At 37.2% G+C, this 24,754-nt stretch overlaps 1 long non-coding RNA gene across 5 annotated transcripts in view; it reads left to right on the plus strand.

Moving 5' to 3' along the window:
- Positions 1-24,754, plus strand: part of LOC109564905 (uncharacterized) — a 137,412-nt gene that overhangs the window by 101,136 nt on the left and 11,522 nt on the right. The window contains exons 4-5 of one of the 5 annotated variants that reach the window (XR_011568791.1): positions 10,232-10,422; positions 11,207-11,330. The exons of 3 other annotated variants lie outside the window; for them this stretch is intronic. This is a non-coding gene — a long non-coding RNA (uncharacterized lncRNA). The remainder of the gene's footprint in view (positions 1-10,231; positions 10,423-11,206; positions 11,331-24,754) is intronic. One more of the 5 variants, XR_011568790.1, reaches the window with a different exon arrangement.

Consider the following 24,754-nt stretch of genomic DNA (forward strand, 5'->3'; position numbering starts at 1 on the left):
GGAAAAGATCGTAAGTTTTCTTTTGTGTTTATAACAGATTGACAGATTTTTTTCTGTAAAGGACTTTGTGGACTGTATGATCTGTTGCTCAACTGTGTCACTGTAGGGCAAAAGAAGCCACAGACATATGTAAATTAATATAGGTAGCTGAGTTTTAATACGCCTTTACAAAAACAGACTGCTGGCCAAAGTTGGCCATGGGTCATAGATTGCTCTTCCCTGGTTTATAATGTCTGAGATACTGAGGAAAATTCAATTGGAAATATGTTATACATAGATGACACACAGGAATGGGGCTCTGTGACAAGTCAGGGCTGGAGATGTGGTTTAGAGAATAGGGAAAATTTTTGAAGACAGCCTAGGATACTACTGTTATATCTTCTTAAGGTTACTTTTATTTTGTTATTTCTTTTAAATGGTATCAGTTAGGATATTTGGTAAACACATTAGTGGACTGAGGGATTACTTGAATCTTTAGGTGATACCACTGAACCAGGGAGACAGCCAAAGGATAAAATCAAATAGATTTTCAGATATATTAATAGTGGTCCTAGGTCCATTGTCAGTGGTTTTCAAATCTGTACAATTTCAAATCAATGTATGTAATGAGTAAATGGACTATTCTAGAACTATTTTTTCTAAGTGTGGCTAATATTCTAATTTTTAATTTATATCACATTCATAATTTATTTGAACAGTGATGAGTTTGGAAATACTTCTCACTCATATTTGAAAACCATCTATAGCATTACTATCCAAGTATTTATATCCTAAACTATCTTGAAAAGTCAGTAGTTATTTTCCATAATTTATGATATATTGAAGGCATTTTATCATGCTGTTTACTGTTATGGGAAAAAAGTGTGACCTTTAAAGGAAAAAAACAAGCAGTTTTTTAAGTTCTCCTGCATATCTGTTAAGTTTATGGATATTTATTTTAGGCTTTATAAAAATTCTATCAGGCAGCTAAACAATTTAGACCCATACAGCATGTAAACTCTATTAAACAGAGGTTCTTTACCTTTTCACCTATTGCCCTACATGTGCTTGGTACCGTGGCGCAACTATTCAGAACAAATCCTAATAGTCTGCCTAAAATCCTTAATATAACCAATGCAGTCATGCTAGAGGGGGTCTGGTGAATATTCAGAGGGATTTTTATCTATCTAAGGCAAAGAATGGTTTGAAGAGTTCTGTTTTTGGCCACAAAAAGAGCAACCTGGTTAAGAGGTGAAGGTTTCTTGTGGCTCCTGCATTTGATAAAGTACAGACCTTGCCACATTCCCTCATAGACCTGTGACCTCAAGCTCTGGCCTTTAGACTTTTTTCCTCCTTGAGAGAGAAACGATTAGTAAGGTCCTTCTGTTAGATATGTTAGCAGTTTCTGCTAAAAAGAGGATTTTAATACTACTGAATTGCAAAGAGCACGAGGGAAGGCTTTACTCTAGATACTAAGACAAACCTAGTTTGAGCTGATGCCGTAGCTCCTATGAAGGGCCATTTGTTTAGCTCTATTAGTATTTTCTCTCTCTTTTTTTCACCTTTGTAGCTCAGTTTCAAACCCTGTCTGGGACACCTGCTCGATGTGAAATGAGATTGGAGGGTCTCAGTCCATTTGTGGCTGGCTGAAATTTTCCATCTTCCTTTCCAGAAAAATGGTCCATAAGGAAATTAAGTGAAGAGTTAGATGTCACACATGGATTCACGTGTAGGTGTACTGGAGGCCTAGATAATCTTCCTGTGTGAAAAGTACAATATAAATTAAGCACTGGTTCATTGGTTCATCCACTTTGCCTCTCAGCAGCTCTCTAACACCTGAGGTCTCCTGTCTCCTAAAGATGATGCAACTTTAGGGACATCTTTTTACTATTCTAAGCCACTGCATAATTTGAACTGAGATTGTAAAGTGGCTTGAAATTGGCTGTGATTTGCTGGTTCATTTAAACAGGGATGTTTTGTATGAAAGTAGTATAAGAGGTACATGTTCTGTGCTTTTCTCATTATGTACATAGATCTTAAGTCCCCATAAATAACAATTACAGAATTTTCATAGTCTACGAGTAAACAGATTACATGCCTTCAGACCATACGTTACTCAAGAGAGAAAATAGAACACCATAAGTTATTACAACCCAAGGCAGTATTGCCTTAAGGTGGTATGAATTTTGATTCCAAAAGTCAATAGAGTCTTTTCCATATAAATTTAAAGCCATCCAAAATTTCCCTGAACTTACTAAATACACAATTAGTTTCTTGTTACAGATAATTTCTATTGATTCAAATCTGGTTTGTCAGCATGGATTAATCAGTATCGTCAGTGACGAGATCTGGGTGGCTCAAGGGATCAGTTCCTGGGCTACAGGCCTTTCATCCCCAGGTCACTGTTTCCAATACTTAAAGGAGTTTTGAGAGGCCTATTTGACAGCTGGTGTGAAACAAACCAGTACTTTCAACTAAGTCCCTCACACAAATTCATTGTCCCTTGTATTCAAAGACGTTATCACTTATTGTCTGAGTTATATGTAAAGGTAAGAGATTATTGCATTATCAGTAGTGCTAGTTATTATTCATAGATATGTTCACATTTATAATCTCCTATGGTAAACAAAAGTGGTTTCTATCTTCAAGGCTTGCTGTATCTAGTTACCGAATATTTATTTCTGTAGGACATTTTCCTGCAAATGAAACCAGCTGATCTCTGATTGGTTGCCTCAAACTATCATATATTCTTTCCTTTGTAGAAATGTTTCTTTTCTTGAGATTATATGTGTGTGTCTCCTTTCTTTGTTTGCCTTTCAGGTCTTTTCTGAAGTGCAGGTTATAGTGTTCTTATCTTTTCTCATTAAATGAAAACTCCAGGTCCAGGTCCTGCAGATAGATAGATTCCCTGAATAAATATTATTCTTAGCAGTTCTTGGGTCAGGTGGTTATTCTTCATTTGTCTTTCAGTTCAGTTCAGTTCAGTTGCTTAGTCGTGTCCGACTCTTTGCGACCCCATGAATCACAGCACGCCAGGCCTCCCTGTCCATCACCAACTCCCGGAGTACACTCAGACTCACGTCCATCGAGTCAGTGATGCCATCCAGCCATCTCATCCTCTGTCGTCCCCTTCTCCTCCTGCCTCCAATCCCTCCCAGCATCTGAGTCTTTTCCAATGAGTCAACTCTTCGCATGAGGTAGCCAAAGTACTGGAGTTTCAGCTTTAGCATCATTCCTTCCAAAGAAATCCCAGGGCTGATCTCCTTCAGAATGGACTGGTTGGATCTCCTTGCAGTCCAAGGGACTCTCAAGAGTCTTCTCCAACACATTTGTCTTTAGGAACTTTTTAACCCCAACCTGGGCATCCATAGTGATCTGCTGGGTAGCACACAGGCCTGGTCTTTGGTTAGCTGATCTCATCACAGTAGGTCAAACATCTGAAGATGCTCTTTCCTTCATCCCCTGTTCTGGCTGAAGCTCCTAATAGCCTTCTTTATTCAAGGTATGTCAGGTAACCTTGTTTTCTAGACCTTTCTAGTTGTAATACCATAGATTTTGTTGCCAGGGTCTAAACACTGTTTGTTTCTTGACTTGATTGAAAAATGAATAGACTTTTATTACAAAGATACTAGCTATTCTTAGGTAAGAGAGAAAGGAACCTGGGTTACTCAGGAGAAAAGAAAAGAGATTTTAGCTCTCCTGGATTGTTTGTGAAGTTTTGTGGCTTGGCTTTTCTAAGGTGTTTTCAATTTCTGGCTCTCCTATGAAATTCTTTGGCTACCTAATGTGAAGAGCTGACTCACTGGAAAAAACCCTGATCCTGGGAAAGATTGAAGGCAGGAGAAGAAGGGGGCAACAGAGAATGAGATGGTTGGATGGCATCACTGACTCAATGGACATGAGTTTAAGCAAACTCTGGGGGATTGTGAAGGACAGGGAAACTTGGCATGCTGCAGTTAATGGGGTCGCAAAGAGTCAGACATGACTTAGTGACTGAACAACAACAACAATGAAACTCTGCTATCTATTTAGGAAGCTAAACATAATGACTGGTACCTCTACTGACTGCTGCACTCTGAATTCAAGTTCATGGTTTTTAATAATATAAATAATAGGAAGTATCTAGTGCTTTCTGGAAGTATGGAAGAAACAGTATGGTTCACTACTCCTGGGCCATGTATATATAATAAAACCAGCTTGGTATAATGTCTCAATAATAGGAATCAATAGTAAAGACCAGTTATCCATGTGTCTTTGCTTACTTAATTTCAAGTCTCATTGCTGTGGAACTGGAAGGGAAGGTGTAGGAGGATCTAATTAAACAAAGCAATGTACCTTTAGGGAGTCTAGATGTCAGGGAAGTGGCCAGTTCCAGACTGCTGATTGAAATTGTCCAAATTGATCTGAGTCCTGCCTCATAAAACTGTAGGTGAGGAAGGAAGAAGGAAGTAAATGATTTCTGATTTCAAGTAAATGAATGGAGTTGACCTAGCTAGTATTTTTCCTTTTTAGTGTAGGGAGAGCAAGCAGACAGTTACTTTTCATAAAACTTAGTTTAGAATGGAGCTAGTCTGGATTCTCCCTTAGAAAACCTACTCTTTTCCTGGAGATAGACTGTCAATAAGTTTAGTAAAAGCATTGAATTCCTTGGGCTTTATTTTCTTCCCAGTCTTCCCATAATGCCTTGTTTATGTTTTTCAATTACAACATCATACTGAACTACAGCTGTCTACCTGGTTTTCCTTCTCAATGGATAATGAGGGCAGTAACCATATGTTATTCTTTATACTCTCAGACCAAGGATAGACTGGCACATTACCTGTACTCAGCAAATGTATGACAAAGGAGTGAAGAGGAGAAGCCAGAGAGGAACACCAGGTCTTCCACACTTCTTTTTATTTTTCTTTTTTTTTTCCTTTTTTTTTTTTAAATGCTTACATTAATTTAATTTCTTTATAAAACCATTTCACTCTAACACACTTCTTTTTAATCCTACTCTTTCCTTTTTGTGATGATGACTTAGAGATTGAATCACTCTGTATTAATGTAGTATACTTGGTAAGCATGTGGATGCCATGTGCTTAATCTGAATCATAATTCTGACCCTTTTTAGCTATGCCACTTTGAGCAAGACTTAAATGTCTTAAATATCTGTAGAATCAGAATAATACATATTTCATGGGTATGGTATAAGGGTTGAATAAGTTAATGTAAAGGGCCTGGCACATAGAAATTGCATTATTATAATCACCATCAAAGTGAGAATATGGCCAGTTTGTTGTTGAGTCTAGATTAGAGAAAACATCTGTGGTAGCAGGTAAGAGAGCCAGGATTACTGTTGTGCACAAGACTAAAGGATCCATTAACCCATAGTTTTTGTGAATCCTCTGTATGATTTGATTTACTCGGTGGAAATATAGGGCTTCCATATTCTAATTTCCTTTAAAGAAATGTCTGATTATTTAGTCAAGGGGATCCCTTTTTTCTTCCAGGTGGCTAGGAGGCGTCTGTGTGTGTTTGTGTGTGTGTGAGGGGGAGGGTAGGTATGAGTGACTGATTTGAGCTGTTTCAATATCCAGCAATTGTGGAGGCAGAAAGGGAGTGGAGTGTGGGAGAGCAAAAGTGTTAAATGTCAACATTCTGACCAAACCAGAAAATGCTCCAGGATCCCTAGGTGTGGCCTATAGGTGCAAGGGAAAGGAGGCACCTTATGGACAGAAAGTTCTGGAGGAGATATGGTACTAGACAGACAGACAAATTAACAGTTTACAAATAGCTGAGAAAAGAAGAGAAGCGAAAGGGAAAGGATAAAGGGAAAGATACACCCACCTGAATGTAGAGTTCCAGAGAATAGCAAGGAGAGATAAGTAGGCCTTCCTCAGTGATCAGTGCAAAAAAATAGAGGAAAGCAAAAGAATGGGAAAGACTAGAGATCTCTTCAAGAAAATTGGAAATACCAAGGGAACATTTCATGCAAAGATGGGCACAATAAAGGACAGAAATGTCAGGGACATTAAGAAGAGGTGGCAAGAATACATGGAAGAACTATACAAAAAAGGTCTTAATGAACTAGATAACCATGATGATGTGATCACTCACCTGGAGTCAGACATCCTGGAATGTGAAGTCAAGTGGGCCTTAGGAAGCATCACTATGAACAAAGCTACTGGAGGTGATGGAATTCCAGCTGAGCTGTCTCAAATCCAAAAGATGATGCTGTGAGAGTGCTGCATTCAATATGCCAGCAAACTTGGAAAACTAGGCAGTGGCCACAGGGCTGGAAAGAGTCAGTTTTCATTCCAGCCCAAAGAAAAGCAATGCCAAAGAATATTCAAACTACCATACAATTGTGCTCATTTCACTTTCTGGCAAGCTAATGCTCAAAATTCTTCAAGCTAGCCTTCAACAGTATATGAACCAAGAACTTCTAGATGTACAAGCTGGATTTAGAAAAGGCAGAGGAACTAGAGATCAAATTGCCAACATCCATTGTATCATAGAAAAAGCAAGCAAATGCCAGAAAAAAAAATCTACTTCTTCTTCATTGACTATGCTAAAGCCTTTGACTGTGTGAATCACAACAAACTGTGGAAAATTCTTCAAGAGTTGGGAATACCGGGCCACCTTACCTGTCTCCTGAGAAACCTGTATGCAGGTCAAGAAGCAATAGTTAGAACCAGACATGGAACAATGGTCTGGTTCCAAATTGGGAAAGGAGTATATCAAGGCTGTATATTGTCACCCTGTTTATTTAACTTATATGCAGAGTACATAATGTGAAATGCCGGGCTGGATGAATCACAAGCTGGAATCAAAATTGCCAGGAGAAATCAACAACCTCAGGTATGCAGATGATATCACTCTAATGGCAGAAAGCAGAGAGGAACTAAAGATGAGGATGAAAGAGAAGAATGAAAAAACTGGTTTAGTTTCCTTCATTGTGCAAAAGCTTGTATGTTTAATTTGGTCCCATTTGTTTATTTTTGTTTTTATTTGCATTACTCTAGGTGGTGGGTCTGATCTCCTTCAGAATGGACTGGTTGGATCCCCTTGCAGTCCAAGGGACTCTCAAGAGTCTTTAACACCACAGTTCAAAAGCATCAATTCTTCGGCGCTCAGCTTTCTTTACAGTCCAACTCTCATATCCATACATGACCACTGGAAAAACCATAGTCTTGACTAGATGGACCTTTGTTGGCAAAGTAATGTCTCTGTTTTTCTTTTTTTTGTCTCTGCTTTTCAATATGCTATCTAGGTTGGTCATAACTTTTCATCCAAGGAGTAAGTGTCTTTTAATTTCATGGCTGCAGTCACCATCTGCAGTGATTTTGGAGCCCCAAAAAATAAAGTCTGACACTGTTTCCACTGTTTCCCCATCTATTTCCCATGAAGTGATGGGACTGGATGCCGTGATCTTCGTTTTCTGAATGTTGAGCTTTAAACCAACTTTTTCACTCCACTTTCACTTTCATCAAGGGGCTTTTGAGTTCCTCTTCACTTTCTGCCATAAGGGTGGTGTCAGCTGCATATCTGAGGTTATTGATATTTCTCCTAGCAATCTTGATTCTGGCTTGTGTTTCTTCCAGTCCAGCGTTTCTCATGATGTACTCTGCCTGTGAAGAGTTGACTCATTGGAAAAGACTCTGATGCTGGGAGGGATTGGGGGCAGGAGGAGAAGGGGACGACAGAGAATGAGATGGCTAGATGGCATCACTGACTTGATGGACGTGAGTCTGAGTGAACTCCAGGAGTTGGTGATGGACAGGGAGGCCTGGCGTGCTGCGATTCATGGGGTCGCAAAGAGTCGGACACGACTGAGTGACTGAACTGAACTGAACTGAGGAGGTGGGTCATAGAAGATCTTGCTGTGATTTATGTCAGAGAGTGTTCTGCCTATGTTTTCCTCTAAGAGTTTTATAGTTTCTGGTCTTCCATTTAGGCCTTTAATCCACTTTGAGTTTATTTTTGTGAATGTTATTAGAAAATGTTCTAGTTTCATTCTTTTACACATAGTTGATTAGTTTTCCCAGCACCACTTGTTGAAGAGATTGTCTTTCCTCCGTTGTATATTTTTGCCTCCTTTTTCAAAGATAAGGAATCCATAGGTGCATGGATTTATCTCTGGACTTTCTATTTTGTTCCATTGATCTATATTTCTGTCTTTGTGCCAGTACCATACTGTCTTGATGACTGTAGCTTTATATAGTATAGTCTCAACCTGGAGTCTGTTACACAGAGTGAAATAAGTCAGAAAGAGAAAGACAAATACTGTATATTAAGGCACATGTATGGAATTTAGAAAGATAGTGGCGATGATCCTACATGCAGGGCCGCAAAGGAGACACAGATGTAAAGAACAGATTTTTGGACTCAGTGGGACATGGCAAAGGTGGGATGATTTGAGAGAATAGCATTGAAACATGTATATTACCATATATAAAATAGATGACCAGTGCAAGTTCAATACATAAAGCAGGGCATCCAAAGCCGGTGCGCTGGGACAGCCCAGAGGGATAGGGTAGCGAGGGAGATGGGAGGGGTGTTCACTATGGGGGGACACATGTATACCTGTGGCTGATTCATGGTAATGTATGGCAAAAGCCATTACAATATTGTAAAGTGATTTATCCAATTAAAATGAGTTAATTAAAAAAAGAAACAGCTAGTTTAAAACTCAACATTCAGAAAAATAAGATTATGGCATCTGGTCTCATCACTTCATGGCAAACAGGTGGGGAAAAAGTGGAATCAGTGACAGATTTTATTTTCTTGGGCTCCAAAATCACTGCAGATGATAACAGCAGCCACAAAATTAAAAGACGCTTGCTCCTTGGAAGAAAAGCTATGACAAACCTAGACAGTAAGCACATTAAAAGCAGAGACATCAGTTTACCCACAGAGGTCTGTATAGTCAAAGCTATGACTTTGCCAGTAGTCATGTACAGATGTGAGAGTTGGATCATAATAAAGGCTGAGCACAGAAGAATTAATGCTTTCATATTGTGGTGCTGGAGAAGATTCTTGGACTGCACGGAGATCAAACCTGTCAATCCTAAAGGAAATCAACCCTGAATATTCATTGGAAGGACTGATGCTGGAGCTGAAGCTGTAATACTTTGGCCACCTGATGTGAAGAACCAACTCTTTGGAAAAAATCCTGATGCTGGGAAAGATTGAGAGCATGAGGAGAAGAGGGTGACAGAAGATGAGATGGTTCAATGGTATCATCAACTCAATGGACATGAGTTTGAGTAAACTCTGGGAGATAGTGAAGGATGGAGAAGCCTGGTGTGCTGCAATTCATGGGGTCACAAAGAGTTGGACATGACTTAGCCCTTGAACAACAGACAGAAATACCTATTAGAGGAATGGAGGAACACTGGAGTGAGAAAAGTTCTTAGCCTAGTAACTTTTGTACACAGCATCAGAATACTATAATTTGATAGAAAGTAGCAGTACTGAGTGACTGTAAAATCAATATAAGAAAAAAAAATTCTGAAAAGACTTGACAGTCTCTTGGGTCTGTATCACTCTGGAGAAATGCATTCATTTTACATTTAAATTTCTTTCAGTTATCATTTTTTATTGATACTTAATGTTTGTCTGGGCTTCCCTGGTGACTCAGACGGTAATGCGTCTGCCTACAATGCGGGAGACCTGGGTTCGAACCCTGGGTTGGGAAGATCCTCTGGAGAAGGAAATGGCAACCCATTCCAGTACTCTTGCCTGGAAAATCCTGTGGATGGAGGAGCCTGGTAGGCTACAGAATATGGGGTCGCAAAGAGTCGGACACAACTGAGTGATTTCCATATCCATATAATGTCTGTCTATATTATCTTGAGAGATATACCTCTATATTAACCTTAATATATTCTATATTAACCTTGTTGTTCCATTGCATAACCTTAAGTATCTCTGTATTATATGCAAATACCTTACTCCATTTGCATTCACAACTCTACTAAAATAAACTGATACCTGGAACTATACAGGTTTTGTTTGTCTCTTGCCATGTCCAGTTCTAAATAAGCAACAAATGAAAGAACCCTACATACCCAGACCTTTTTTGAAAGATATCTTGAAGATTTACAATATGCTAAACTAGGGAAAAAATTGGGAATAATCAGCACAATACATTTGGCTCTCCATTATAATCAGTTTTTCAGCCTGCCTGTCGATAAAACTTTTTCTTTTTCACAATGGTTTACAACTTAAATAATTTAATACAATAGTTGTTATATTTTTATTGCAGGCTGATAAAACTGGAACCATAAGTCTTTTCTATGCACTATATTACAAAAAGAAGTGACACTGGAGAAGGGGAACGGATGATTACTAAAACTGTAATTCAATCGTCAAGTTCTGAAGATGTCATAAAAAAGGCTTCTGCTTTACTTGCACATGGCAGATACTCTCAGGATGCCTCAAATGAACTCTCTCTGGGTATTCAGTCTCTCCTTTGGCATTATTTTATATACAGTAAAAATAAAAATGGGACTTCACAATGCAAATGCAACTGTGATTCAAGCTCAGTAGTTCTTTTGTCAAATAGGATTTTCTTTTATGAAATTTCATTCTAGAATTAATTTTGATATCCGTGCCTGTCAGGCTGTGGAAATTGAGCTGAACCAAGTGAGTCTATTCCTATTTGAGCTGACATGTAGGAAGCTATAATTAGGAAAAATGCAGAGTTTGTACTGTGCTATAGAAAATTAAACTCATCATGCCACATATTGTCAAATCTGGTTAAAAGTATAGGCATGATAAATAGCAACATTCTATAAATGCCTAAACATTCATATATTGAAAAATTTACCACTTTTTCACCCTGCCATAATTAGTTGTCAGGAAATAATTTTCAAATTCTAATCATTGCTATAATCTGAAAAGTCTGTAAATTAATAACAGATTCCTATAGTGTTTACTATTAACGGTGTTCTACGAAACTTAGAACTCTAGCATGTAAGGAAATGTATTCCTTATAGAAAAGGATGATAGTTATTTGTACATTCTTGCCAGTTGTTTTTCAGTGGACTTGTCTGTACTGGCTTCAGTGTAAGACCAAGAAGCTTCTAATTTGCCAAACTTCTTAATACGTCCAATATTCAGTTAATCTGTAGATGATGGTGTGAATGAAATTGAATTTCTGGCTATTAAAAATGACACTTTGCCTCTGTATTAAGGCACTGCAGCAATACTTTACAAAATTCTTTTGCAATCTTCACAGGATAAGAATAAATTAAGTGGAAGAATTGAACTTTCATAGTATGGCTGCTGAGGGATCAACACATATGGTTGGAAGATGAAATTTCCATTGATTCCCCAGCGTGAGAGAGTGCAGGCAGCACCATGTGAGTTTCTGCATTTTGTCTCTCAGCCATTGCAGCCCTGACCCATTCCATGAGGGGTGAAAGGTCACAAGTGCTATGTGAGTGGTGTTTAATTTTCACCACAACTGAGACTGCTAATCACATAACATTAGGGTGAATTATGGTGATTATTGCAGGCTGAACACAGAGAGATTAAACAATAACAGCAACACAACCACAGCTGTGATGGTAGTGATGAAAAGGTGGTGCTTTCATGACCCCATGCTAAAGGGTTTGATTGGGATTCTGGAAGCCTCTGGTGAAAGACACTTTGCCCTCTCCAGGCTAGCTTTTTCCTAAACCACCACTATATTAAGCAGAGTGACAATAACCCATTTTAACAGTTTCTAGTAATGGAAAGGGCTCAAAACATTCTCCTTCAGAATGCCCAAGTCTCATTAGTCTACAGAGTAAACATGCACTCCAGAGTCACTGCTTTCTAGAAAGTCTTCACTTCTTTTAAAGCTGTTAGCTTCTGTACCCTGCATGGATTTTTTTCTTTTAAAAATCTTTTGCTAAGTATAGTTGATTTACAATGTTGTGTAAGTTTAAGATGTATAGCAAAGTGAATGAGTTATACATATACATATATCCAATCTTTTTTAAGTTAGCTTTATTTTATAATTTTTATTGGGGTATCGTTGGTTTACAATGTTGTGTTAGTTTCAGGTGCACAGCAAAGTGAATCTGTTATATATATATATATATATCTGCTCATTTTTAGATTCTTTTCCCATATAGGTCAGTACAGGATAATGAGTAGAGTTCCTTGTGCTCTACAGTAGGTCCTTATTTATCTATTTTATATATAGTTATCTAGTTTATATAGAGTAGTGTGTATATGACAATTCCAATCTCCTGATTTATCCCTCCCACCTTCTTTCTCCCCTGGTAACCATGTTTGTTTTCTACATCTGTGACTCTGTTTTATGAATAACTTAATTTGTACTATTTTTTTAAGATTCCACATATAGGTGATATCATATATGTCTTTCTTTGTCTGACTTCACTCAGTATGACAATCCCTAGGTCCATTCATGTTGCTGCAAATTGCATTATTTGTTCTTTTTAATAGCTGAATAGTATTCCATTATATGTATATGCACCACATCTCCTTTATCCGTTCCACTGTCAATGGATATTTAGGTTGCTTCCACATTCTGGCTATGTGAATAGGGCTGCAGTGAACATGGGGTGCATCCTACATGGATTTTTAATTTGTTTGGTCTCGTTTTTTCTTTTCTACATATGTAGCCCGTGAAATGGATTCTATCTTCCTTAGGAAATTTTGAGGAATAATTAAGGAAAAGAGGCTATTACTAGGTGTTTTTAAAATTTAATAAAAATTGCTTAGATGGGAGGCTGCCTGATTCATGAATCTTTGAATAAAGCCAATTGTATCTTCAAATTTACTGGGTTGAATTTTGTTTTCTAACACATACATATTTTTTCAGTGTAAATATTTTACTTACAACCATACCCTAAATGCCATTATGCGAGGATATTGGCTCAGACAGTAAAGAATCTGCCTACAATTCAGGAAACCCAGGTTCAATCCCAGGGTTGGGAAGATCCCCTGGAAAAAGGGATGGCAACCCACTCCAGTATTCTTGCCTGGAGAATTTCACGGACAGAGGCTACAGTCCATACGGTTGCAAAGAGTCAGACACGACTGAACAACTAACACTTTCACTTTAAAATAAGAAGTCAAACACTAGGTACAGAGTGAAGTGAAGAGCAGCTATGACAAACCTAGACAGTGTATTAAAAAACAGAAACATCACTTTGCTAACAAAGGTCTGTTTAGTTACAGCTGTGGTTTTTCTAGTAGTCATGTACAGATGTGAGAGTTGGACCATGAAAAAGGCTATGCACCAAAGAATTGATGCCTTCAAATTGTGTTGCTAGAGAAGACTCTTGAGAGTCCCTTGGACAGCAAGGAGATCCAACCAGTCAATCCTAAAGGAAATCAACCCTGAATGTTTACTGGAAGGACTGATGCTAAAACTGACGCTTCAATGCTTTGGCCACCTGATGCAAAGAGCCAACTCATTGGAAAAGACCCTGATGCTGGGAAACATTGAAGGCATAAGCAGAAGGGGGTAACAAAGGATAAGATGGTTAGATGGCATCACCGACTCAATGGACATGAACTTGAGCAAACTCTGGGAGATAGCGGAGGACAGGGAAGCCTGGAGTGCTGCGGTCTACGGGGCTGCAAAGGGCTAGACACAACTTAGCAACTGAACAATGAGAAGAGCAGCTAATGCCTGCAGTTCATTCCTGATGTTTGGATAGTCTGCTTTTCACATATTAGGGCAAAAAATAAATCAGTAATGTGTCCATTTCCACCAAGTTGAAATGTCCTGCATCAGGAATTGTTTTCTTGAACAAAGAGAAGCAGAGACATCTGGAAGCCAGGAATTGGGAAACTGGGTCATCATCAGTTCCAAAGTTTACCTTTGGGGTTGATTTCTGGTTTTAAGGGAACACTTATTAACTTAGTTCTTGAAGTATACAAATGGAGATGTTGGTTGTTTTAAAATATATATATATATATATATATATATACACACACACACATATATGTTGGCTTCAACCATATTTATAAACTAAAGATAGCACACTGAATTTTACTGGTAGTCCAAAAGTAGTCCTGGTTGACAAAATAGATGAAAAGGCAGTACATGTATTCTGTGCAAATAATGCTATAAAGCAAAGAGTCTCATATGTTCTAGCTAAGGTAACTGAATAGTTCTTTTTAAAGATTTTTTTCTTCTTAAAATATGATGCAATGATCCCATATGGAGGAAATGAAGGTGGCAAAATCTACAAAAAAATCTGAGTCATGATGAAAAAGTTCAAAACTCTTTGGGATAGTTCAATTGAGGCAGCATCAAGTGCTTTTTAAAATACTATGTTGTCAAGCCCAGCTGCTATGAAGTTGGAATGATTCCCAACTACAGCCTAGATAATTTATCTTGTGTAATAGTAGCTCACCTATTCTGGCTGGGTTGATGTTAGCTTGTTGAGGCAGTTCTGGGTCACAAAGTGCTGGAGCAGAAAGTTCATGTTAAACTTCCAGCTGATATGAAGATATTTCTATTGGAAAAATATAAATATTAGGCAAATGGCTAATTAAATGCATATATCTTTGATTCCTAAACCATAAGAGATAATGATAATACTCATCATAATAATAACCAAAACTAACATTATTTACTACAGGCATTGTATTAGGTGCATTGCATGCACTGTCTCATTTATTTGTCATAACATTCAGAGGTTGTCTTTTCTTATTACCTCTATTTTATACATGAATAAATTGAGGCTTCAGTTCAGTCGCTCAGTTGTGTCCGACTCTTTGCAACCCCATGGACTGTACTGATGTTAAATAACCAGGCTTTCTGAATTGGGTGAAAATCTGGGCTCTACCAAGTTTCAGAAACATTCTGGGATAAACTGAATCATTCTGCTCTTATGTGATTATTGGCTCTTAGCAGCACTGTGGCTTTAGAAATCAATATGGTGTATGAGTTCTATAAATGTGCCTCTTAATAAGTTAATAAAACAGAGATATTCTCATTGCCTCTCCATCAAAGTTTCAGGGAAAAATGAGAATATTAAATGCAGTAGGATAGAGAAGATCTGCTCCATTTGCTCTGCAATGATAATCTTTTACAAAAGAGGATTTTTATTAATTCTTTGCCTTCTGGGGATATTATAATTTTCTAGAATATAGAACTGCCTTAAGCACAGTAATTTGCTGAGCTAGACTGAATCTCAAAATGTTTCAAATGAGCTGATAAACAACTGCATAATTAGCCATTATTAGATCAAGTCTGTATGTTACTGATATCCAGATGAACAAACCAATGGATAGGCAAATTATAGATACACTTTTAAAAACTAAGAGCCTGTGTTATATTTTTACATGTTTTGTGACTTGTCCTTTAAAGAATTAAAAACTACATTTCATTTGCCTCTTTTTAAAAGAAGAAATTTAGATTATTCTGTCAAGCAAATCCTTAGAGACTTAATCATTAAGCACATATTTCCATGTATGAATAATGAAGGATTTGTGTGTTGAATGCAATTCATGCTTTAAAAGTGAATAGGTGGTGGGATTTTCCTTTTCAATTAAACCTTGTCTCAAACCTATTACTTGCATGGGTAATGTTCATTCATCCCCCTTTTGAGTTCTGGTTCAATTTCAGAGTACAAAATACATTTGGTCCCGATTATGAAAATAACAGGTTTTACATGCTCAAACCAGAAAAGGAAAATAACAGTAAGTTTTTATGATTAAACACATACACCTTATTCAGGTGGCTAACATCTAGTCCAAAGTGTATCCATGTTATAGTTAAACCTCTCTTTCCTCTCAGTTTTCATTTTTCAAGAACTTGACACTGGATCATAAAATGTTGCTCTGGGCTGGAATTCGTCATGCAGGGTTACAGCCTAGGAATAAGTCTTTTTTTTTTTTTAATATTAAAATCAGCTCAGCAGTTTTGAGGATTAGATAAAGAGAAATTGCAGAAAGCAAAACTTTTAAGCTGGTTTAATTAAACATAATTGTAGTTTATGTTCTGAACTCAGGGGCCACAAAGCAAAACAGATAAATGTGTTAGATCACCTTTGAACAGAAAGAGCTGCAGCAGCAATTCTCCTGAAGAACTCTAAAACTAGCAGGTTGATACTTTGTCTTAAATGGGTTAGGTGTCTTCCTGTTTGGGGAGCAGAACAGATAATTTCTTGAGCTTCCTTGCAGATCAATGATTCTGTGATTATTTCTATCAGTATTACAGATCCCAGTAATAAACTGTAAGCTGTTGGCATAAGGCCATGTATGAGCCGAGTTGGAGGATGGATTTGTTGCTAAATTTAGAAAAAGCATTTTGACCTTTGATGATTTTAACAGCCTCCAAAATTTTGATGCCTTTCTTATGCTTCCAGATCACTGGTCCTACATTTGATGCAAACTAATAGGTAAAATTTTATTGTTGTTGGGTTTACATTGCGCTCTTATTAAATACAATGATTATCTGTCCATATTTAGTTTTAGCCATTCAGTTCAGTTCAGTCGCTCAGTCATGTCTGACTCTTTGCGACCCCATGAATCGCAGCACGCCAGGCCTCCCTGTCCATCACAATTCCCAGATTTCACTCAAACTCACGTCCATCGAGTCAGTGATGCCATGCAGCCATCTCATCCTCTCTCGTCCCCTTCTCCTCCTGCCCCCAATCCCTCCCAGCATCAGAGTCTTTTCCAATGAGTCAACTTTTCACATGAGGTGGCCAAAGTACTGGAGTTTCAGCTTTAGCATCATTCCTTCCAAAGAAATCCCAGGGCTGATCTCCTTCAGAATGGACTGGTTGGATCTCCTTGAAGTCCAAGGGACTCTTAAGAGTCTTCTCCAACACCACAGTTCAAAAGCATCAATTCTTCAGTCATGGATTCCTATTAATTTACCTATATATTTCTTCCACTAGTCCTTTCATTTTGTAAATTGGCATGGAATGGTTATTTGTGTATTTACACAGTTCTAGAAGTAGGGTATTTGTGCCTCAAAGTTAAAGTCGTAAGGCCACCTGGGCTACAAATCCAGTGAGGAGTTCCACTTTGTTTTAAAGGTATGTCAGCCAAACTCAGTCACAATGAGAAAATAGAATTTTTGGTTCAAAAGATACCAGCATAATTGCTTTGGTGTTTTTCAAAGGCATTAGAAAAGTTTTCAGCTATTTTAGAATGTTCTGACTTTGTCAGGAACATTTTGCTATTGTGTGTTTGATAGGAAATCTTATATGTATATAACTATTTGTACTTAACTCATAAAAATGACATGAGTATTCTCCTAAGTCCCAAGCTACCTCATTTGGATTTTATTAATGAGCCTCTTAAAGACACTACAACCCTGAAAAGGAAATTATATTTGGTTCAGAATAAATGAAGCTACACACTTATAGATCTGAATTGATTTAAGACTCTGAAGCAAAGAAAGGTAAGCAGATTTCAAATTTAGAGCAATATACATCACAGCCCCAGAATAAGAATATTATATATAATTTGATTATACTATCACAACATGTGATGCTACACATATTTTCAGGGTGAAGTAAATATTATTACAGAAATCTGGTTCATTACTGGGCCAGCAGTGTAATGCATAAATGAAATAGGTTAGGGAAAATGTTTCACAAATTTTATTTTAATTCCTTTCTTTTCCTGCATAATTCATCAATGACATTTTTAATTAAACTACAGTTTTGCTGTTAACAAGAGACACAAAACAGCTTGTCTGACACTTGATTCTTATACAAACTTTGAGATAAAAAAACTATTTTCATAAATGTATTAACTTTAGTGGATATTTGAATATTTGAGCTTTTGACTTAAAAGGCTTCTTAAAAGTCTTTGTGATGGGTAACAGCTGTATTCTGACATTAAGACACTCAACAAACCCACCGAAACTACCACTGACAGGGCTGCAATCAAAGGAGGAAAAAAGATCCCCAATCATTTAAGTAAGTTATTTCCTTACAAATGTGGACAGAAAACATTGTAAAATAAACTATCAAAAGTTAATAGACCATGATCATAACTGTAATTTATTTCTGACTTGTATAAGAAAATAAGCAAGAACTACAGGCAAAAGAAAATATGAACCTAAATTCTGATGAACGTGTTTCACAGTAGATAATTCTTCAGCTTTTAAGTTTCTGCTATCAAACCAAGAGTTAATAATTAAGAACAAAAAGCTATGAATCACCAGGGAAAATCATTGGACAGCTCACAGAGAGACAGAGAACACTCATGGCCATAGACATCCTGGTCTAGAAAGAATAGAAGTTTGCAAGATATCTGCACCAGCAAATAAGGACTATTAAAGGGTGGATGTGATTTTTAATTAGTTTACTAAAATCAATAGTGGGGGCATGTATTATTTAAAATTAAGCTTTACTACCATTATACCAACTGCATTAGTTCTATGAAAATATTTCTGTTGAAATATGGAGTTTCCTCAAAGAGTTAAAGGTACTATTACCATTGATCTAGCAATTCCACTTATGGGCGTATACACTGAAGAATTGAAGGCGGAGACAGCTACTTGTACACCAGTATTCATAGCAGCACTATGCATAATAATCAAAAGGTGAAAGCAACCCAAATATTCATCAATGGATGAATGGATAAATGTGTATATAAATTATAAACATATATAAAAAATATATAAATTATATATGCATACAAATGATAAAAACAGCTCATGCAGCTCAAAATCAAAAAACAACCCAATCAAAAAGTGGGCAGAAGACCTAAATAGATATTTCTCCAAAGAAGACATACATATGGCTATGAGACACATGAAAAGATGCTTACTTCACTAATTATTAGAGAAATATAAATAAAAACTACAATGAGGTATCACCTCACACTGGTCAGAATGCTAAGTCATGTCCTCATGTCTGACTTCAGTCATGTCTGACTCTATGCAACCCTATGGATTGGGGCCCATCAGGCTCCTCTGTCCATGTAATTCTCCAGGTAAGAATACCAGAGTGGGTTGACATGCCCTCCTCCAAGTTATCTTCCCGACCCAGAGACCAAACCTGCATCTCTTATGTCTCCTGCATTGGCAGGCTGTTCTTTACCAGTATTGCCACCTGGGGAGCCATGGTTATCATAAAAAAATCCATGAGAAATAAATGCTGAAAAATGTGTGGAGAAAAGGGAACTCTCTTACACTGTTGATGGGAATGTAAATTGATACATCTACTATGGACAGGAATATGGAGGTTCCTTGAAAAACTGAAAACAGATATCACATGACCCACCAATCCCACTCCTGAGCATATACCAGAGAAAACCGTCAGAAAGATACATGCACCTCAACGTTCACTGCAGCACTGTTTCCAATAGCTTGGATATGGAAGCAACCTAACTGTCCATCAACAGAGGAATGAATAAAAGACATATAGTACATACATACAATGGAGTATTAGCTATGAAAGGAATGAAATTGTGTCATTTGCAGTGGTGTAGATGGACCTAGAGACTGCCATGCAGAATGAAATCAGAAAGAGAAATATTCACATATTACCACATATATGTGGAATCTAGAAAAATGGTATAGATGATCTTATTTGCAAAGCAGAAATAGACACACAGACATAGAGAACAGATGACAAGGTGGAAGGAGGGGTTAGATGAATTGGGAGATATATATCTTCCAATATATATTATATACAAATAACTGTGAAGAAATCTGAGCACCGAAGAATTGATCCTTTTGAACTGTGGTATTGGAGAAGACTCTTGAGACTCCCTTGAACTGCAAGGAGATCCAACCAGTCCATTCTAAAGGAGATCAGTCCTGGGTGTTCTTTGGAAGGAATGATGCTTAAGCTGAAACTCCAATACTTTGGCCACCTCATGCAAAGGGTTGGCTCATTGGAAAAGACTCTGATGCTGGGAGGGATTGGGGGCAGGAGGAGAAGGGGACGACAGAGGATGAGATGGCTGGATGGCATCACCGATTCGATGGACGTGAGTTTGAGTGAACTCCAGGAGTTGGTGATGGACAGGGAGGCCTGGCATGCTGCAATTCATGGGGTCGAAAAGAGTCGGACATGACTGAGCAACTGAGTTGAACACACTATATATAAATACATAAGTAATGTGAACCTACCGTCTAGCACAGGGAACTCTACTCAGTGCTCTGTGGTGATCTAAATAGGAATGAAATCCAAAAAAGAGGGAATATATGTTATATGCATGGCTGATTCACTTTGCTGTATAGCAGTAACTGACACAGCAGTATAAAGCAATAAATACTGCTTTTAATATACTCAAATAAAAAAGAATAAAAGAATATGGTATATAAATGCAATGGAATATTACTGCACCATTACAAGAAGGAAATAATGCCATTTGTAACAACATGGATGGATCTAGAGATTATTATACTAAGTAAAGTAAGTCAGAGAAAGACAAATATCACTTGATAATACTTATATGCAGAATTTTAAAAAATGATACAAATGAATTTACTTATAAAACAGAAACAGACTCACAGACTTCAAAGGCAAACTTACAGTTACCAAAGGGAAAAGGTATGGGGGGAGGTATAAATTGGGAATTTGGAATTGACAACAACAAAGAACTACTCTGTAGCACAGGGAGCTCTGCTCAATACTCTGTAATAACCTAAATGGGAAAAGAACTTGAAAAAGATTAGATACATTTATATGTAAAACTGAATCACCTTTGCAGTACACCTGAAACTAACACAGCTTTATTAATCAATGATACTCCAATATAAAATAAAAACTCAAAAGTTCACAGTGAATAACAAAAACCACGTCATAGGCAATCATCCTAAACTGTGTAGTAGACTCATGACTTTTACAACGATATTTGGAGACCTTTGTGAATCCTCAATTTTATATATTGTGGGAATATTTGTTCTGACTTTATTCTGACTTCTGACTTACTCCCTAGTTACTTTTGCACTGATAGTTCTTTCTGGTACATAGCCTCCTAACACCAAGGAAATGAATTCAACTTTCATTGACCTTTCTTCTCCATGGTATGCAGCTACTGTATTGGCTGGGAGATGAAATGGTTTCTCTCTAAAATGGTTTTCTTTTGTTCTGTGTAGAGGGTTTTGTGAATTCTTTCATGTTACATGTCTGATCCAGAAACATTATTTTCCCAAATTACTTCCTTCCTTTTTATTTCTGTCAACAGCCTTAGTTAGCATTTGGCCTTCTTTTTTTGAGTCATTTTCTTCATAACTCTTCATGACAGTTACTGTTAAAAACAAGTGAAAAACAAGGCTGAACAGTAATGAGGTGCTAGATGGTAAGACAGAAATACTGGGCAATCAGGCAGGCTCATTCACTGATTTAAATGATGCATCTTAAAAGTATCTGTGATTCCAGTCCTCACTTTAGAAAAACTACAAATTGCTACTTAAATGAGTTCAGACTTGCAAGGTTCTAAGAAAAGTGTCTCACATGTGGTAAACATTATAATTTTTAGATTAGAAAAATACACATTGTATATCTTTTATATGTCAAAATCAACATATAAAGACCAAAGCTGAAAAATATTAAAGATGAATCTGTTACTGGACAGGCAGGGAGGCGCCACATCACTGAGAGAAGGTTCAAAGTTCTTCCTGACAGGAAATTCAAGGGATAGAGGTGGTGCAGGAGGAGGAAGTCTAACACAAAGGGCAAGACTCTGAGTTCAGGCTTCTGATTGATTCATGAGGTAGATTAACTCTTCTTATGACTAGTATCTTTCAGGTTCCACGGCACCCACACCGAGAAACCTGGTTTCAAACAAGTCTGGTTGAGTTAGTTGTGTAAGAGATGTATAGGGGATGTTGCTAGATTCATTCAATAGATGCCTTAAGCATAGGTACATGCTTGAAACTATTATCTGAGAACAGTAAAAATCATTAACATTCAACCAATGATTGCTGAGGATCTATGCATTTTTTCCAATAAAAATGATAGGGTAACAGTAGATGCTCTAAAAACCATATGAGGGGTTATTTATAGAAACTTGCCAAGGAGTTTCTGAAATCAGTTCTTATCTTTGACAGACATATAATTCAGAAGTTCCCTGGTAAGAGAAACCATGAAATCTTAGGAAGAGTAGAATCTATTAAGTGGACAAAAATTACTTAATTGTAACAGTATTGTGAAGGTCTAGTGCTTTCCCTAAGCTGGAGAGCCACACATAAACTTCTGGTGTTTTGTCTTGTATTGTACAGTAATTTTCACTGTGTGTGTTGACATTCCCTGGCTAGTTCCCAAGCTAGTAGTGCCTGTCTAAAATAGATACTTAGTAAATATTGGGTTGAATGAGTAGGTAACAAATGAATTAACTGGCAAGAAAGATGGTGCCCATTTCCTTCTCTTTCAGTTCAGTTCAGTTGCTCAGTCATGTCTGACTCTTTGCAACCCCATGAATTGCAGCATGCCAGGCCTCCCTGTCCATCACCAACTCCCGGAGTTCACTCAAACTCACGTCCATCGAGTTGGTAATGCTATCCAGCCATCTCATCCTCTTTCATCCCCTTCTCCTCCTGCCCCCAGTCCCTCCCAGCATCAGAGTCTTTTCCAATGAGTCAACTCTTCACATGAGGTGGCCAAAGTATTGGAGTTTCAGCTTTAGCATCAGTCCTTCCAAAGAACACCCAGGGCTGATCTCCTTCAGAATGGACTGGTTGGATCTCCTTGCAGTTCAAGGTAGTCTCACGAGTCTTCTCCAACACCACAGTTTAAAAGCATCAATTCTTCGGCGCTCAGCTTTCTTCACAGTCCAACTTTCACATCCATACATGACCACTGGAAAAACCGTAGCCTTGACTAGATGGACCTTTGTTGGCAAAGCAATATCTCTGCTTTTGAATATGCTATCTAGTTTGGTCATAACTTTCCTTCCAAGGAGTAAGCGTCTTTTAATTTCATGGCTGCAATCACCATCTAAATAGTAGGAGCTGACCTCTTTGTTCCTTCCAGACTGGCACCAAAAAACTATTTTTTCTTCTGGGTAGTGTGACCCATTTCAGAGTAGGAGGTCTCCTCAGTTAGACAAGCCACAAAATATAAACTGATTTAAACTCAAGATTTTGGGGAAAAGGGACACCAAAAGTTGAAAAGGTTAAATAAAAACTTTTATCAGGAAATGTAAGGTATGTCTTGTAGAAGGAAGGCTTCTGTGGAAACAGAAAAAGAGTATACTGTTTTGCCAGTAGTTTAATTTATATTTTATAATTATTTGTAATGTATTATTATTATAATATTTTAATTCTTGGGAGGATAAATTAAAAACTATTATCCTTAGGAAAATAATAAATAAAACTGTAGACATGAAAACATTGCACTTATTAATTTATTTTAAAAATTTTAAGAGAGTAAATTAAGACATTATTTTCCCATTAAAGAATGTTTCCATTTTAAGCTTGCCATGTGGTAAGTGAACCTGATAGTTATAACCATTAGAAATTCCTCATCATTCCTGAGTAGGTAATTATTACTTGGAATGGCTCTTCCAGAGTGATTATTATGAAATGTACCTATCATCTGTTGATCTACTGCTTTATTTATTTCATGTTAAAAGACCCTTAGAAACCTTCCTATCACTAATGAACAAATTTTATTTTACAGATTACATCCATTAGTTTCCAAGAATAATTCTGATCTGATTAAAGGATAACCATTTAAGACCACTAATTCACATATTAAATGCTCAAGATTGTACATCGTTAAAGACCTTACATCTCCAGACCCATTATCTTTTTTCTCTTGGTAGAAGACAATAAATGAGAGCCTTAAATAGTGGATGGATCCATCTGTCTAGACCAAAGAAAAAGAGGGCTACAAAAATAAGTATGTCGTTTGAGGAGTGCTTCCAGAAGAGTATTCAAGGATCAATGTAGTTATTGTGAAATAACAAAATATTACAAATCTCTTTGAGATGGAGGGAAGCTCATTAAAAAAGAAGACATTTGGGACTGTCCTGGAGGTCTATTGGTTAAGACTCTCTGCTTTTGCTGCAGGGAGCATGGTTAGATCCATGGCTGGGGAACTAAGATCCTACCTGCCGTACGGTGCAGCCAGAAAACAAAAGTGAAAACAAAAACCATTCTTGGATGATTATGATCTCAAATGAGTGTTTAAGGAAACTAACATGACAAAATATTTCTTATATCTATGAAGTGTTTCTCAGAAGGATGAAAGTTACTGTAGTTCTCGTAATAACTATTTTTATGTCATTAAGATCATAAATAGAATTTATATGTTTGCACGAGGGATGACAAATACTAAAGAGGCAGGCTGACTTTTAGGAAGATTTATGTGTAGATTGCAAACACCCCGAAGTCAGGCACCTAATTCATCTCACTCCCTATCCTCAGAACTTGAAGCTCATCCTGAAGTTCATCAACACATTGATTAAATGTTAATAATACTTGCTGCATGAATAACAAATTAATACAAGTTTTCTAATTTCACTGGAGAATCTTAGTGGAAATCCACAACCTACAAATATGCTGAATTCTAAAAGAATTTTGAGGCATATTGGTTGCAACTTAAAATATATTTCCCCACAGAAAAAAACTATTATGGATGGTACAGGGGTTGGCAGGCCAGCCCATGAAAGTCACTTAATCTACAACATAGCAGAAATATTATACATTTGAAATGAACAAGTAGCAGAAAAAAAATACTGCAGCAATAAAACCAAAGATAGAAATAATAAAATTGAATAAAACCTTAAAAATTTCTTGTCTCTCAGTGCTTGGAGAGAAACAGATTTAAGTATGAGAGAAGAGAGGTATGGAAATTGTCATGGAGAGGCTTATATTCTCAAGAAATTTAGAAGC

The sequence above is a fragment of the Bos indicus genome, chromosome 10 (assembly GCF_029378745.1).
Source record: "Bos indicus isolate NIAB-ARS_2022 breed Sahiwal x Tharparkar chromosome 10, NIAB-ARS_B.indTharparkar_mat_pri_1.0, whole genome shotgun sequence".
Classification (NCBI taxonomy): domain Eukaryota; kingdom Metazoa; phylum Chordata; class Mammalia; order Artiodactyla; family Bovidae; genus Bos; species Bos indicus.